The 15,499-nt window shown below is 39.8% G+C and overlaps 1 protein-coding gene across 6 annotated transcripts in view; it reads right to left on the reverse strand.

The window, feature by feature from the left end:
- LOC136848036 (neurofilament light polypeptide-like) overlaps window positions 1–15,499 on the reverse strand; it is a 102,749-nt gene that overhangs the window by 37,329 nt on the left and 49,921 nt on the right. For 3 of the 6 annotated variants that reach the window (XM_067120098.1, XM_067120097.1, XM_067120096.1), the window contains exon 2: window positions 8,826–8,860. The exons of 2 other annotated variants lie outside the window; for them this stretch is intronic. The gene's annotated coding sequence lies outside the window, so the exon portion shown is untranslated. Of the gene's footprint in view, window positions 1–8,825; window positions 8,861–15,499 lie in introns of those variants that run through there. One more of the 6 variants, XM_067120101.1, reaches the window with a different exon arrangement.

A 15,499-nucleotide genomic window follows, 5' to 3' on the forward strand; every position in this document is an offset into this window, starting at 1 on the left:
GCAAACGAACGCGATTCCATGGGAAGGCACTGACTGACTCTCTGGCGGAAATTAGCATTCACGAGAACCACATGAACGCGATGCGAGTCCTGTACAAGATGAGTGGGGTAGTAGGTAAAAATAGGAACAGTTGACGATTAGCAGAGGATGAGTGATCTCGAATTATCCATGATAAAAGGACTTTTGAGAAATGAGATTGTTCATGAATTAATAAATGAATTTCCAATGCAAAGACACGAGACGACAACAGGAACAAAGGGAGATACAGAAGAACAGAAGCATGAGACATCGCCCAGAGAGGAGAGAGAACATTTTGTGATATCAAAAGAGAAGTAAAACCGAAACATTCAAGAATTGCATGGTCTGGCAACGCTATCAAAGCTTCCTACTCGAGATGAAATGGGAATATATGAATTCGGGTTTTATTTCCTCAATTCAGAATTTTATACGTGCGAACTTCGGGCATAAACATGAAGGAAGTAGCACATGCGGCCAAAACAGATAAAACAACAGGTGTAATAAACACGCAGAAACCAAGAGAAACGTAGAACAGAATCACGGCAAAGGAATACCCTCAGTGTTCGCCACAGGAAGAACCAGTGGCCATATGGGTGATAGAGAGCTCCTTTCCTTCCCCACTGCTCGAAGCGTCTACCGAGCCATTTCGAATGGAAACCAATACGAAACTTTTTGAGTTAATGAGACACACATTGTTACGAAAGGAAGCAGCAGCCTTCCTAACTCACGCTCTTCTCTGTGGGAGGAAACGAAGAGGGACAATAAAATACCGGGGAAATAAACTAAGGCTAAAATCCGCGAGCGAACTTCTCTTCATCCCTAAAAGCGATGTTTATGGCTATCACCGATGGCGGACGATGTCCCCAAAAATCAATAGGGCAGAGCAACTTTGAAGGGAGACACAGATGGAAATTTCGCTTTCAACCCTACCAAACGCCTGCCTCTCTGGAAGAACCTTCAGAATAGCTTTTAAGATCTCTAAGTGACGTTTCAAAACCTTGAAAATTTGTCAGGTTTCTAATTGGTTAAAAAAGTATAACTTAGTTTTACCAGACCACTGAGCTGATTAGCAGCTCTCCTAGGGCTGGCCCGAAGGATTAGACTTATTTTACGTGGCTGAGGACCAATTGGTTACTCAGCAACGGGACCTACAGCTTATTGTGGAATCCGAATCACATTATAGCGAGAAATGAATTTCTATCACCAGAAATAAATTCTTCTAATTCTTCATTAGCCGGCCAGAGACTCGAACTCGGGCCTAGCGAGTGCTAACCCGCAACTCTATCGATTCTCCCAACGAGGCACTATTTCTAATTGGTGCCCATCGTGATGACAGGAGACTCATGCTCCTAAGTTATTACGACTAGGTTTGCTATGTAAGCACTTGACATTGGCCTGGCTGCGAGTTCGAATCTCCGACCGGCCAATGAAGACTAAGAGGAATTTATTTCTGGTGATAGAAATTCATTTCTCGCTATAATGTGGTTCGGATTCCACGATAAGCTGTAGGTCCCGTTGCTAGGTAACCAGTTGGTTCTTAGCCACGTAAAATAAATCTAATCCTTCGGGCCAGCCCTAGGAGAGCTATTAATCAGCTCAGTAGTCTGGTTAAACTAAGGTATACTTAACTTAACTTGACATTGGCATAGAAATTTTCAACCTTCCACGGAAATCATCAGCAAGGAAACTGGGTAGAAAACAATCCTTTTAAAATCTCAGGCGTGAGACAAGCCAAGTCATTTATCCAGATTAAAATAAACAATTTCTCTTCACACGAAAGAAACCTTCAGATGATACGCCCGGCAAAAAAATGGTAGAGAACAAGACGTGACTCTTCGAGAAATCAGCACCTGTAGGAAATGAATTCTAAGAATGTTGGGATACAGAAATGGTAAACAGTTGTCATGCCTTCGAGGCTAGCCCTTCACGAATGTCCACCTCTCTCCCTCGAGTTGTGGAGGGGGCATCTACGCTGGGCATGCAAATGACATGTGAGAATTGATTGCAAGCGGCCGTCAATCTTTAAATAACCGTTCTGAAGAAAAAGTAGTTGGGTCTAAAGTGAGAGAAGAAGGAATCAAAGAGAGAGAGAGAAAGAGAGAGAGAGGGATAAAACATGAAAGTTCTGACATCATACCGAAAAAGGACTGAAGAAATTCTACGTGGAATTTTCCGTCAGCATGACAAAATATAATGAAAAAATACTGAAGCAAATAATTTACAATGAACAACAGGTAACTAAAATTCCATTTGTAATTTGAAAAGAAATGAATGACAGCAGACCTCTATAAGATCAAAAAAAAAAAAAAAAAGTGCAGTAGCACCGTCTACATCTTTTCTAGGGATAAAATACATTTTCCACTTAACTCCATGATGCTGAACACCCGAAAAAACTGAAAATATCGTCATCCCCAACACCTGCTTCAGCAGAGTTACGTTTTCCAAGGAGGATTCCGCAGAAAGTACTCGATACGACAAGGGACTGGAAGTATTCAGATTCTTATTACATCGCATCCGTCTGCAAATTCACCAACCACAACACCATCGATGCAAATGAATATTAAACAAAACGTATAACTTAGATATATCATTTTTGTTAGCTAGCATGCACGCAAAACCAATTTAACGAAAGGAAAGTCTTGAGAGTTAGAAATATAAATGTAGGACAGCAGAAACGTTATCAATACCCTTTGGCCACAAAAGAAATTGAAAACGGGGCTTCCAACGAGAATTCCATTTCCAGCCTCGCGCTGTAGGAGTGAAGACACCGGATGCTGAGAGCTCTCCCACTCAGACCGTTTGGGAAGATAACAGGAGAGAGAGAGAGAGAGAGAGAGAGAGAGAGAGAGAGAGAGAGAGAGAGAGAGGGAAACCAAAACGAGAAGCACAACGGCAACGATGAAAAGCAGAGAGACTAACGGCAATTGCCCATGAAGAGAGAGAGAGAGAGAGAGAGGCTGCTGCCTGGAGCAAGCAAGCAGGCGAGCTATGTGACAGCAATGATTACCTCAACACCCCCCTGCAATACTCACTTGAAGCCTTTCATTCCTTTAAACCTGTCATTCCTGCACCAACCAACAGTCTCTCTCTCTCTCTCTCTCTCTCTCTCTTCAAACCCATTCCCATTTTAACAAATTTTGTCTAAATTTCTTTCTCGAGGAAAGATGAAATCCATTCACTGACAAGGCCTTCGACGAATACTAATGAAATTCATTTGAAGTCAAAGACGTCACTATCTTTTCATAATCCAACTGGAGTCCACCGTCGAGTCCACCGTCAATGAAGTGGATGTATTTTAACGAAAAGATTTCTTCACTCCAACTTGGCCGTGCCAGATATTACAAAATACACGAAAATTCTTTTCTCGTGCCGATGCCTTCAGGCAGTGGATTAGGCAAGGGTCACCTGTACTTCAGTTCTAACGATAAATGGTTTCCTGAATACAGCGAGGTACCCAACGCTACGTAGGTAACCTCATTGAAACTGTAACTTACATTATAGATACAGGGCAATTCATTAAACAAAATTTCACTGGAAGCGTTGTGTAACTTAAAGTTTATTTCACAGCCAGTACTACATGAACGCAGAACTGAAGACGAGCAAATGGAAGGTGGATATTTGTTCAGCAAAAACATCTCACGTCTGGACGAATGATTAAGCACAGTCGGGTTAGCGCTGTGTAGAATAAGGGGTGGGGGGGAGGGAATATCTTCCCACTCAGGTGGAGCTTATGAAATCGTTACTTGAGATGCTGGAAGTTTATACTGTACACTGGCGTGATGCCACGTATCGCTGATACCTGGCAGGATCAAGAATTCAAAACGCGAACGAGTAGTAGGAAAGAATTACAAGTCCGGATACCTTGACGACCTGTAGAATGGACAAAGACTACAATAATGAAAGACGTAAGTTAAGTATACCTGAGTTTAACCAGACCACTGAGCTGATTAATAGCTCTCCTAGGGCTGGCCCGAAGGGCTTTGACTTATTTTACGTGGCTAAGAACCAATGAAAGATGTAATTTTTTCCTAACCAGAATAATAATATTGGTAAGTAAGAATCCACAGTTACGTATACGAGCAATGGTGTTTTTATCACAATACAAAAATGATTGATATAGCCCTGCTCATATACATAACAGTGGATTGTTATTTATTGTTTCCGGCCGCAGTATAGTGACGCACCATAGATAATAATGTTGTTTATACAGTTACTATATATAACAAGTTTAAGCCTTGTGTGCTTTCATTACACCTCAAAAACGCAGCATGGAAACCACTGCATATGAGCGCCCTCCAAGCCACCATTTCTCACACTTCATCTCTCGCAATCAACACTTCGGACAACTTGGTTCGGCGACCGTTTCTTCCCTGCTGATGAAAAACTTCGGCATTCTCTTCCTACTTCGTTTTTCCTATAATTTTCATTCCCTCAAGAGACGTCAATGTTACAAAAAAAAAAAAAAAGTCTCTCCATCCACGAAGAGAGCCCGAATGTGAATCTTGGCTATTTTTGTCCGCAATGAATTCATTTCCAAGCGAGAGTTGGCCTATTGTCATTCTGGAAGAAAAGAATGCTGGCTGAAATAAACACAGACATGACCAAATAGGAACGACCCACTTAAAGTTATGTGACGATAGCCAAGAGACGGAGGGCACAGTGCTTTCAAGTGGCGGATGGTTTCAGCTCATTTATTCTTGAACTCTCAGACCAACTGTAAATCTGACCCCCCCTTCGCCATATTCTCTCTCCATCTGAAATATTTCATATTAGTCTACGTTATATTACATAAAGACTATCATGCGTACCTTTGGGGAAAAAAAAAACCGGAGTTGGTTATTAAAAAACAAACGACAAATAATAAATTCGTATTCTAAACTTTTCAGCACGATCGAGTTAGCGAGCAATTAATTCCACCTCTAAGTTTATCATTTTTCCGCCCAGTTCCCTTGGAAACCTCAAAACCTAAACACCAAGAGGGGTAAAAGCGCGTAAACAAGTACAGGAAAAGGTCATCCCACTTTACTGACAAATAAAGTGTTACAGCAGCATAAACGGAGAACAGAAACGCCATCAATTACATCCACGTTTTACGAGAAACAGCATAACCTATACTTGGCAACTATCTTGTAACTGTCAACAGTCATGTCAGATAAAAATGTCATTTATAATCCTAACTGGAGATGAAGCAAAATAAACAATTGGGCCGAAGTTTCTTCGGCGCAGGCGAGTTTTCTGTACAGCGTATGATGCTGTGTGAAGCTCTCAGCCACGGTCCATGAAGCTCTCAGCCGCGGCCCATGAAACTTTCAGCCACTGCGCGATCATGGCTAACTCTAACCATGAATAAAATAAAAATTATTGAGGCTAGAGGGCTGCAATTTGGTTTGCTTGATGGTTGGATGGTGGATGATCAACATACCAATTTGCAGTCCTCTAGCATCAGTAGCTTTTAAGATCTGAGGGCGGATAGAAAAAGTGCGGACGGACAGACAAATAGCCATCCCAATAGTCTTCCTTTATAGAAACTAATAAAAAAAAAAGTGCGAAGCTCCGTGGGCAAGGCAAAATAAATAAATAAAAAAATACCCATACAAAAAGGTCTACAAAATATAGTACAACAACGACAAAAAACAAGAGGTTTCTCTCCTAAACCACCTTCAAATTATGTTAACGGCCTGACCTTTCTCTCTCTCTCTCTCTCTCTCTCTCACTTCGGCTGTGAGCTGGGGGAACCTAGGAGAGCTGGCAGCAGTCATGAAGTCTGGTTCTTGCCCCTTGGGGTCACGAGGGCAACTACGGAGGGGAGACAAGGCAACCTAACAAGCAGGATGGGAGGCTACACCACGTGAAGAAGGAAATGGTTCCAACAACGAGGGAATTCAGGAAATGGACGCAAGTAACTCGAACTGACAGGGCGGGCAAGCCCAGAAGTATGGCGATGGTAATAACTAAATATCGAAAAAAAGAAGGGATGGAAAAACATCAAAATGAAAGACAAAAAACAAACAAGAAACGAACTTAGACTACATCAACTCCTTCAAGGCAAATCCCAGGCGCGTGCGGCAGACGAACAGAAAGCGCCTCCCTCCCTCCCTCCCTCCCGGAGCGCACAAAGAAGCCCCAAGCAGAAGGGGCAAAAATCAAGGCAGGGAGAGAGAGAGAGAAGAGTACGAAAACAGAGGAAAAAGCAAAAAAGGAAAAATGTTGGCTGCGCTTCATCAAGGTAATGGTCTCCTATTTATATCAATGCATATTCCCTATTGTATTTCCTTCAGCCCCGGCAACATTAGCTAGGAGAGGGTAGGCTGCTATTTCAGTCTGAATGAAGGCTGCTTTAATTAAAGTAATCCGGCCAACAGCCAGTTTAAACTATACCTTAGGAGCGGGCCAGAAATTCATTAGGAAGATCTTTACATGTAACGGCGTAGTCTCCTTCTCTAAATAAAGATGTCATGGACGTGCAGTATACGGGGAGGATGACTGACGAAGGATGAGAAAACTCAGTCTCATATAAACACACACGTACGGTACATCAAACACTCACATGCATATATATATATATATATATATATATATATATATATATATATATATATATATATATATATATACATATATATATATATAAATATATATATATATATATATATATATATATATATATATATATATATATATATACATATATATATATACACACACACATACGTGTGTGTTAATACAAAAACAACACCACAGAAACTTTCTTGCCCACTGAGGCGTTTGAGTCAGTGGGTAGGCCTAAGAAAGGCCTAAATTAGATTTTCTGAGCGTCATCAAAGATCGAGTTTCACTCCAGGGTCTCTCTCTAACCAAGGGTTTCCAGTTACATTTCGGAGATCGGGGATGAAGCTTCAAATCTCTAATTACACGGACTCCGAGAAGATTCCTTCAAAAGTTCGAAAAAAAAAAGTAGGTCGTCTATCATCAGATTCAAAGCAGCCTATTGTAATAGTATAGTTTTCTTGATAAAATGCTGTTTTCGATGCTAGTTTTAAACAAAATTCAACGTTGAAAACGGTGAACTCCAGTCTCTTCGATACGACGTCTCTGTTCAAAGGTCTCCGCCCACCTCATTAAAATATACATAGACTTCACATGTCTGTTATCTTAAACAAACGTCTCATGATAAACCATTAGACTGTGGTCTCAGGAAATGAAAAAAAATCTCTTGAATTAAAAGCTAATTAACTTTTACAGTCTTTTCATAAAACAAATACACACTGTAATGGAACACAAAACCAGCAGAGAAAATAAAACTTAGGGAAGAGGTTGAGGAAAACGAATATATAAATATAAAAACCTTGTCCCTTTCACCTGAATGAGGGACTCGAATGCCGTAGCACCAAATCAGTGAACAATGGATCTTTTATTGGTTGGAAAAATGAGAATGTGGGAACAAGGTTGAAAAAGGAAACTAAATCGATGATAAAGAGACAAGTCTTGGAAAAACAATTTACGTCCCTGCTGCGTAAAAAAATGACCCCACTCTCACCTTTTCTAGATGTGAAGGATAAAAGAAGTTGAGAGAACAAACGTCCGTTTTTAATACAATTTAGATTGAAAATATTCCCTGTTGAAGGCCAAATGATAGACTGCCTGTTCAAAAAAAAAAAAAAACATTTTTAAAAAACTTAATGGAGACAAAATTTTAAGGTATAAAACGATCAATTTTGCTTTTAGGTCCTCTAGTGACACGCCTGATTAAAAGGCAAAATAAATATCAACTTCCAAATGCATTTGCGAATCAAATGATTGAAATTTTAAAACTGCAAAAATGTTCAAATGAAGGGAACACATTTAACCGTAAAAACTACAGAATAAAATTCAAACTCACTCTCTTAAAACGAGAGAAGAGTGGAATTCAAACAATCATTGAAACGGCACGTTTTGACGATGACCTACTTATGATCTACCTTACTTGAATAGTGAAATTATCGCTGGCCAAAGATTCAGCACACTCCACCTCAATGCTTTCACAACTAATCCATCTGACAACGAGTGAGTCTACAGTCTTTTCAACATTGAAGGTTCACACGAATCAAATTCATGACTCGTCATTTTCTGTACTTCAAAGTCCTAACGTACTTTCACTTTTCATCTCTCTAGTATAAATGAAAATGACCTGAAACCATTCAGCAAAAATAACTCAATCTCTGAAATTCAATAGAAAGTTCAGGTCCCCGCTTGCGTAAATATCAGAAACCAGTTTCCATACGACGTTACTGAATTTGGGGAGTCAATTTCCAAGTACCGAGCTTGGGGTTGGGGGGGGTGGGGCTTCAATACTTCCAGAACCCATGGTCTTTGATCACAGGCATTTGTGGTACAAGGTTTATCTTCTTGCTGGAGGTGGTTCCAAACGGCACAGCCTTCCAAGCCTTCTGGGATGGGGTTGCTGGACATACAACTTTTTCTTCGCCCTATTGCTAGTCAGGGAATGATCATAAACAGGTAAAGGGTCGTGTGTGTATGTGTGTATATATATATACATATATATAGTACATGTGTGTGTGCGTGCGCGTTGTGTGTGCTCGTACGTGTCTGCTTGCGCACGTACACACGCACGAGGGTGTATATATTGATCCTGCCCCCCCCCTTTTTTTTGTCTGCCCCACTTTGGTAACATGCAGTGAATAAGTTATGTAGAGAATACCCGAAAGTTACAAACTGAAATGCAAAATACCTTGACAGGTGAGACCCAAACGGAATATCTCCCGGGGAAAAAGTCTCTGAATTTTTCCAGCGATTTTCCACATACATACCTGGATGGACGGAAGCCACTAGCGCTGGAGCTTACCTGAAATAAAGAGGAAAAATTTTGAATAATCTCAACAGAAAATGAGGGTTTTAAATTGAACTAGAAAAATGAGAGACATATTCATTTGTCTTGTTGCTGGCAATAATTCATAACCTTGCACACAACAAAATGAGGGGATGGTTTGTTTCTGGACTTCAGGTGTTCGAGTGTTGAATGTCTCGTCTGTAACTTCATTTGTCACTTGATATTCTGCACAACCTTCAGTTCCGACCACCACCACCACTCTCTCTCTCTCTCTCTCACACCTCCCTCCGTCTGTCGTTCGTCTGGTCCAGACATCAAACCAAAAGTACTTATTAATTATAGTGCAATCTTAACCACGCCCTAGGAAAGTGGTAACGTTACCATTGTCCCATTTATATATATATATATATATATATATATATATATATATATATATATATATATATATATATATATATATATATATATATATATATATATATATATATACACACACACATATATATATATATATATATATATATATATATATATATATATATATATATATATATATATATGTGTGTGTTGTTTGTGTGTACTACTATTAGCAACACAATCATCACAAAAGAGACATTGCCATACCTCCCAGTTTCTCCGAAATAAAGAGTTTATGTTCTGTTTTTCCTACCTTGAAACATCATTAAATTAACAATCTTTCTCTCTCTCTCTCTCTCTCTCTCTCTCTCTCTCTCTCTCTATATATATATATATATATATATATATATATATATATATATGTGTGTGTGTGTGTGTGTGTGTGTATATATATATATATATATATATATATATATATATATATATATATATATATATATATATATATATATATATTCAGTTGGCAAAGGAACTTTTGAGCGCAAGATTAATATTTATGAAAAATTCAACTCGTAACATCAGTCACACGTGAAAAAGACTAACACTTGTTATTTTAAAAAAGAAGCACTTGAAAAATCCCTTAATGACGTCACCTGAAAGACAGACTTTAAGATACGTTCCCTCGCCTCTCTATCCTGTTAATTTTAGCCTTCAGCAATTCTGAAAAGTTACTGACAACGTTATAAACGAAGGAGGATGTGATGGACGAATTTCACGAGGGCCAGTCGTGGGAAGAAGAAGAAGACCGCGTAAACGCGACAGAAAGGAAGGCGCCGAAGGAGGCGGCGCGCGCAAGAGGTTAGCCAGGTGACCAAAATCCAGCCGCTTTCACTGATCCGATTTGGGGGGGAGGAGGAGGAGGAGGAGGTCCAGGCCTTTTTCGTTTCAGAAAGGCAGAACGACTCTTACTGCCTTCTCTCTGTGCTCCTGTTAGTTTTATTATGTTTAGGGGAAGACATCCTTAATAGTAACAGCTATTATCTTAAAAAATCGAACGACTTTGCACGATTTGGTTTTTCGAGAGGTTTTGGAAGCATGAAGGGAAAGATAGAACGCAGCGAAACCCGCAGTATCTAGGTCAGGCGTAGGCAGGTGAAAAGGCGGGGAATAAATTAAGGTTATGTAAAAGCCCTCATTATTAAGGCAACAGATCATTACCCGAATTCTGATACGGGGCTTCGGCTCCCCTAATGGAGGACCACCCACTATAAACACAGCTGTGCTCCCATTTGGGTTAATGTGTCCTACATCTTCGAAGTGGCCGTAGTTCAAATATGCATCACTCCGCAATAAGTAAGCTAAATTGTACAAGTAGCAAGTTCCTCGTTGGATGGGTCGGTATAGTTCTCGGCTAGCACTCTGCTGGGCCGCGTTCGAGTCTCTGGCCGGACAATGATGAATTAGAGGAATTTATTTCTGGTGATAAAAATTCATTTCTCGCTATAATGTGGTTCGGATTCCACGATAAGCTGTAGGTCCCGTTGCTAGGTAACCAACTGGTTCTTAGCCACATAAAATGAGTCTAATCCTTCGGGCTAGCCCTAGGAGAGCTGTTAATCAGCTCAGTGGTCTGGTTAAATTAAGGTATACTCAACTTTTTTGTACAAGAAACATCACGAAGCATATTCTCAGTATCACCTAATGGAAGACCGAATTGAACAAGCACACAAGCACACAAAAACAACAAAATCATTTGATGTCGTACAAATTTCGAAGATTAGACTTCGAGATTAAATCGAAAACCGATGAATAATTTGCAGTAAGTCTATTATGTCAAAGCCTCTCTCGTGAGAGAGGCAGATTTCGATAATATGCTAATTTTGACTGGCAATATCGGGGTTGCAGGCCAAAGATAGTTATAGCACACTGGGACAGTCAACTCGAACTAAGAGCTAAATTATTAGTATTTGTATTTGTAGTCAGTATTTTTGGTATTTTTGAGTTATCATACTTTTCTTAACAGCTGATTCGAAGGGTTTTCATCTAATCAATGACCCAGTTTTCACTTGATTAATTTCCTTCTAGGAGTCGACCTAAGCTCGTTACTAATATCATTTTGGGCATTGCTAACCACTTCTGGACTCTACTGACCTCGAGGTCCCACAAAGACTGAGTGGAGCGCACAGGCTCGTGAGTCAACCGGTTTCGTTTGTAATGAAAGCCATTTATTTATTTCCAAGGAGTGAAAGTCTTTGCCTCATACTTTTCTGGGAACCAGATTTTTATCACAGGAGAAAAGGTCTGTTAATATCCTTTCATGTACACACACACACACATGTATGTATGTACAGTATATATGTATGTGTATATATGTGTGTATGTATTTGAGGACGTGGTCTTTGTGTGTGTATGTCCACCAGCTCCTCCAAAATAGCTGTACCTAGCAATTTTTCACAAGTAATTTGGCGCATTACAGTACAGTTTGCAAGGTGGTCGCCTTCCATGCCAAAATTCTAATTAATGGTTTTCCAACATAAAACTGAATTCGAGATTTCATGAAATTAGAAGCCGTAACCGCATGCTGCATAGCTGAATAAAATTGTATATGTATGAGGAAACTGACACCATTAAAATCAACTGTTCCCGATCATTTTATCTGACTTTCTGTACGCATCTCTAACCATTTTGTGAAATCGTGTTCTAAAATGGGAAATGTAAAAGATACTACTACAATTTTATTTTTCAAAGAGAAAGCCCACCACACGCTGGAAATATGCATCAGTTTCCTCTCATTTATAAAATGACTTTACGAGAGAGAGAGAGAAAGAGAGAGAGAGCAATAAATACCTTAATAGCTATTGCAGGACTGACTCTCATGAACGAATCTCTAAAGAGAGAGTGAAAGAGAATTGGATAGTGACGCACGTTAATGAGAAAATAGTGAAAGGAAGCATGTTAAACTGTTTTGTAGTTTCACAGTAAAGGAAAATCAGCTAAAAATCTAAGATTTTAACAAATATTTTCAAAGGAAATTTGACTTATGATTGGAACTTACCCCAGTATTTTTCTTTCTCATGCACTGATCTGTCAGTTACACTGACATCATCTAGCATACCGTTCATACTCAGCATATTCGATGCTGGAACTCTATAATCCAGAGAAAACCATCCAATTTCATTCAATTTCTCCAATGGCATAACTTTTCATGAGGAGTCTAGTGGTGTCTTATTAGGACAAATAAGTGTTCACTGAGAATAATTCTGGATTATTTGTTACTAATTTTTTCTTCTCAGGCAGTGCCAGACATCCTGACATTTATAATATATATATATAAAATATATATATATATATATATATATATATATATATATATATATATATATATATATATATATAATATATATTTTACATATATGTATGTATATTTATAACCTATGTATTTGTCTGTATACAGAACGTATATTAAAAAAAAACTACAACCATTTGTACTATATGAATCCTACAAAACCTTAAAAAACACTTCTAAATGTCACGATAAAAAAAAGGGAACATTTTCTGACCTCGGAATCTTATCTTGCGTGGATATTAAATAATATACTGTTCGAAGGTCAGAAACATGTCCTCAGGATGACAGCGCAGTGCCTAAAATGGAGACCTCCATTTTAGTGACTGCTTGAGAATTAAGTTGAAAAGGAATATGAATTAGTTCTCAAATAAGTGAGTGATTTATAAATCCTTTTGGAAAGTGGTCAGCCTATGAATTATAGGGTGCAAATTTAATTTGTTGTTCATTGATTCAGTTATCCCAGCATTAATCTTGAATCATAATTGACGACCATCCTCCAAATCCTTTTTTTACCCGAGCACAAACCTTTAAATTCTAATTCTTATGAATGAGGAAGCCAACGAAAACGATAACATATTGCTTCTTGACTTTTCCTTGCAACAAAGACAGCCGAATACTAACATTCCTACGCGTACTCTTCATTAAATGAGGGAACCCAAGGATACCACCTCTAGGTCCGTCACTGCTACGACCGTTTATTGGTAAACAGGAAGGATGTTGTGCTGCAACAGCTATACCCTGCCTTGCCTTGCCCTCTCCCACCTACCCTACCTCAGCCACTTCTCAAATGGCCATTTATTTCGCAGCCGCACTCCGCCACCTCCAGAAGAAATGTCACTATGCCCAACCACCGAGGTATGAGATCAAGTGCCCTTTCAAATTAAAATTAAAGCAACTTCTTGTCGCCTGCGGTCCACCACAAGCTACGTAGCAACCAAAACGGCTCATAAAAACACCGACAATCTACCTTTCGAGAAATTTTAAGAGTATCCTACAGGGCCTCCTGGTGACGTCAGAGTTGACCTTGCTGATCCAAGAACTGACATGCCCAGAGGGGACCTTACGTAAACACCAGTCAAGTGAGTATGCACGCAAAACCCCATTTCGTGTTGGCGAGGAGAACCTGCTTGCCTGCCTGCATGCACAGTGTTCTCTTGTCCGGTTCATTTCACCACAGTTCTCAATTTCGTCCCTAGAGACACCAGACCGTCGATTCTAAACTTATAAAAGAACTTTTCTCATTAAGCTCAATTTTCGGTTCTTCGTGCGGTTTTTTGGGTTCTTACGGGAACAGAATGTCCCTAATGAGAGTTTTAGCTCATCATTAGAAGGGTTTTTAGTTTCCTGAAAGGATGGGGAGCCTACAGAAGAAATTTACCTGAAACGGGCAGGCCGACAAAGGGATTGTCTCAATACACCGTTTGTTCTAAAATCTAGAATCAGACAAAGTTGCAAATCTGTAAAAATATACAAAACATATGTTACAGGGAATATGTGAAATCCAAGGATTTCACGAAATCCCTAGGGAATTTGATCCCTGAGGACTAGTACTATACACGACGAAACAGTGATCCATCTACACTGTTTCGCTGTGTTTAGTACTAGCCCCTCGGGGGTTAAATGTATTTCACAGTGTTTAGTACTAACCCCTGGAGGATCAAATGCCTGTCAGTGCATTTGATCACCCAGGGGCTAGTACTAAACACCGCAAAACACTGCAGATGAATCACTGTTTCGCCGTATTTAGTACTAGCCCTCGGGGATCAAACGTTCAAATAAGCGAATTGGTCATTTCACAAATTACCTAGGGAATTCGTGAAATCCTTGATTTCACATATTCCCAGTGACACACACATATATATGTATGTATGTCTGTCTGTTAAATCTAGTAAGACTCGGAAAAAACAGTCAAGTAATGTGTAAGGAGAAACAGCACACTGAACTCTGTTATCGATCTATAAAGACAGTATTACGAGTCATTTTCGAGCGTATGTTAGACAACCGGTGAACGTTGTAGACTTGCAACAAACTTCCGTTCAAACCAGAAAGCCGTTACGGTACGTTTAAACCAAGCGACCGTTACGTTCTCAGGTTAACTCGGCTCCACAAGCTCCGAAAAGACTCTACAATATTCTGTACAACAATGAAAAGATGTAAAAGAAAAATATACAGCAGGAAGTGAGGTTTTCCCTTCGTGATTTTCTGAAGCAGCAGTAACGCTAAACCTAAGATAATCTACTTCCAAGTCTATAGGTGCTAGGTATCACCGTTTCAAATGTATATATGCCCGTATCAACAGCTAAACGCTTAAAATATATGCCGTGGCATTAAAAAGCTCAAATGAACAAATAGCAGGTCTGAACCGGGTAACAAATAAAATATGCGCTAAGATCATTGCAACGTTAAAAAGTCATGATTGGTCAAGCAATGAACCACTAAGGAACCCTTAGTAAACTAAATGAATTTACAGCACGAAACTTCAAGACACGCAGAGAGAGAGAGAGAGAGAGAGAGAGAGAGAGAGAGAGAGAGAGAGAGAGAGAGAGAGCTTTTATGGCTGTTACATAACACAACCATCAGATGAAACCACGTCCTGTGGCGGTGCAAAAAAACAACCAACCGCCATTCTTCCATCACTTCCCCTAAAACTGTAGCCAGGCGAGCCAACCCCCGGCCACAGCCCCCCCCCCCCACCAACACCTATAAATGCCCGTGCCACCCTGCCACTGGCCAAATGTCACGAATGCCATACATACCGACAGTAAATGGCACTGGCCACAACATCGTCCTTGTTTATTGGTGCCGAGTAACTTTTTAATGCCACTCTTGCTGAGGGCCCGTGTTCTGGCCAGAATAGGTAGGCTTGCAGTGTTTTTGTTCGGTAAGTGCTCAGATCAATTCATCGTCTGCACATGCAGTATATGAACTATATGACATTAGGAACGCACACA

Source organism: Macrobrachium rosenbergii, chromosome 18 (genome assembly GCF_040412425.1).
Source record: "Macrobrachium rosenbergii isolate ZJJX-2024 chromosome 18, ASM4041242v1, whole genome shotgun sequence".
Taxonomy (NCBI): Eukaryota; Metazoa; Arthropoda; class Malacostraca; order Decapoda; family Palaemonidae; genus Macrobrachium; species Macrobrachium rosenbergii.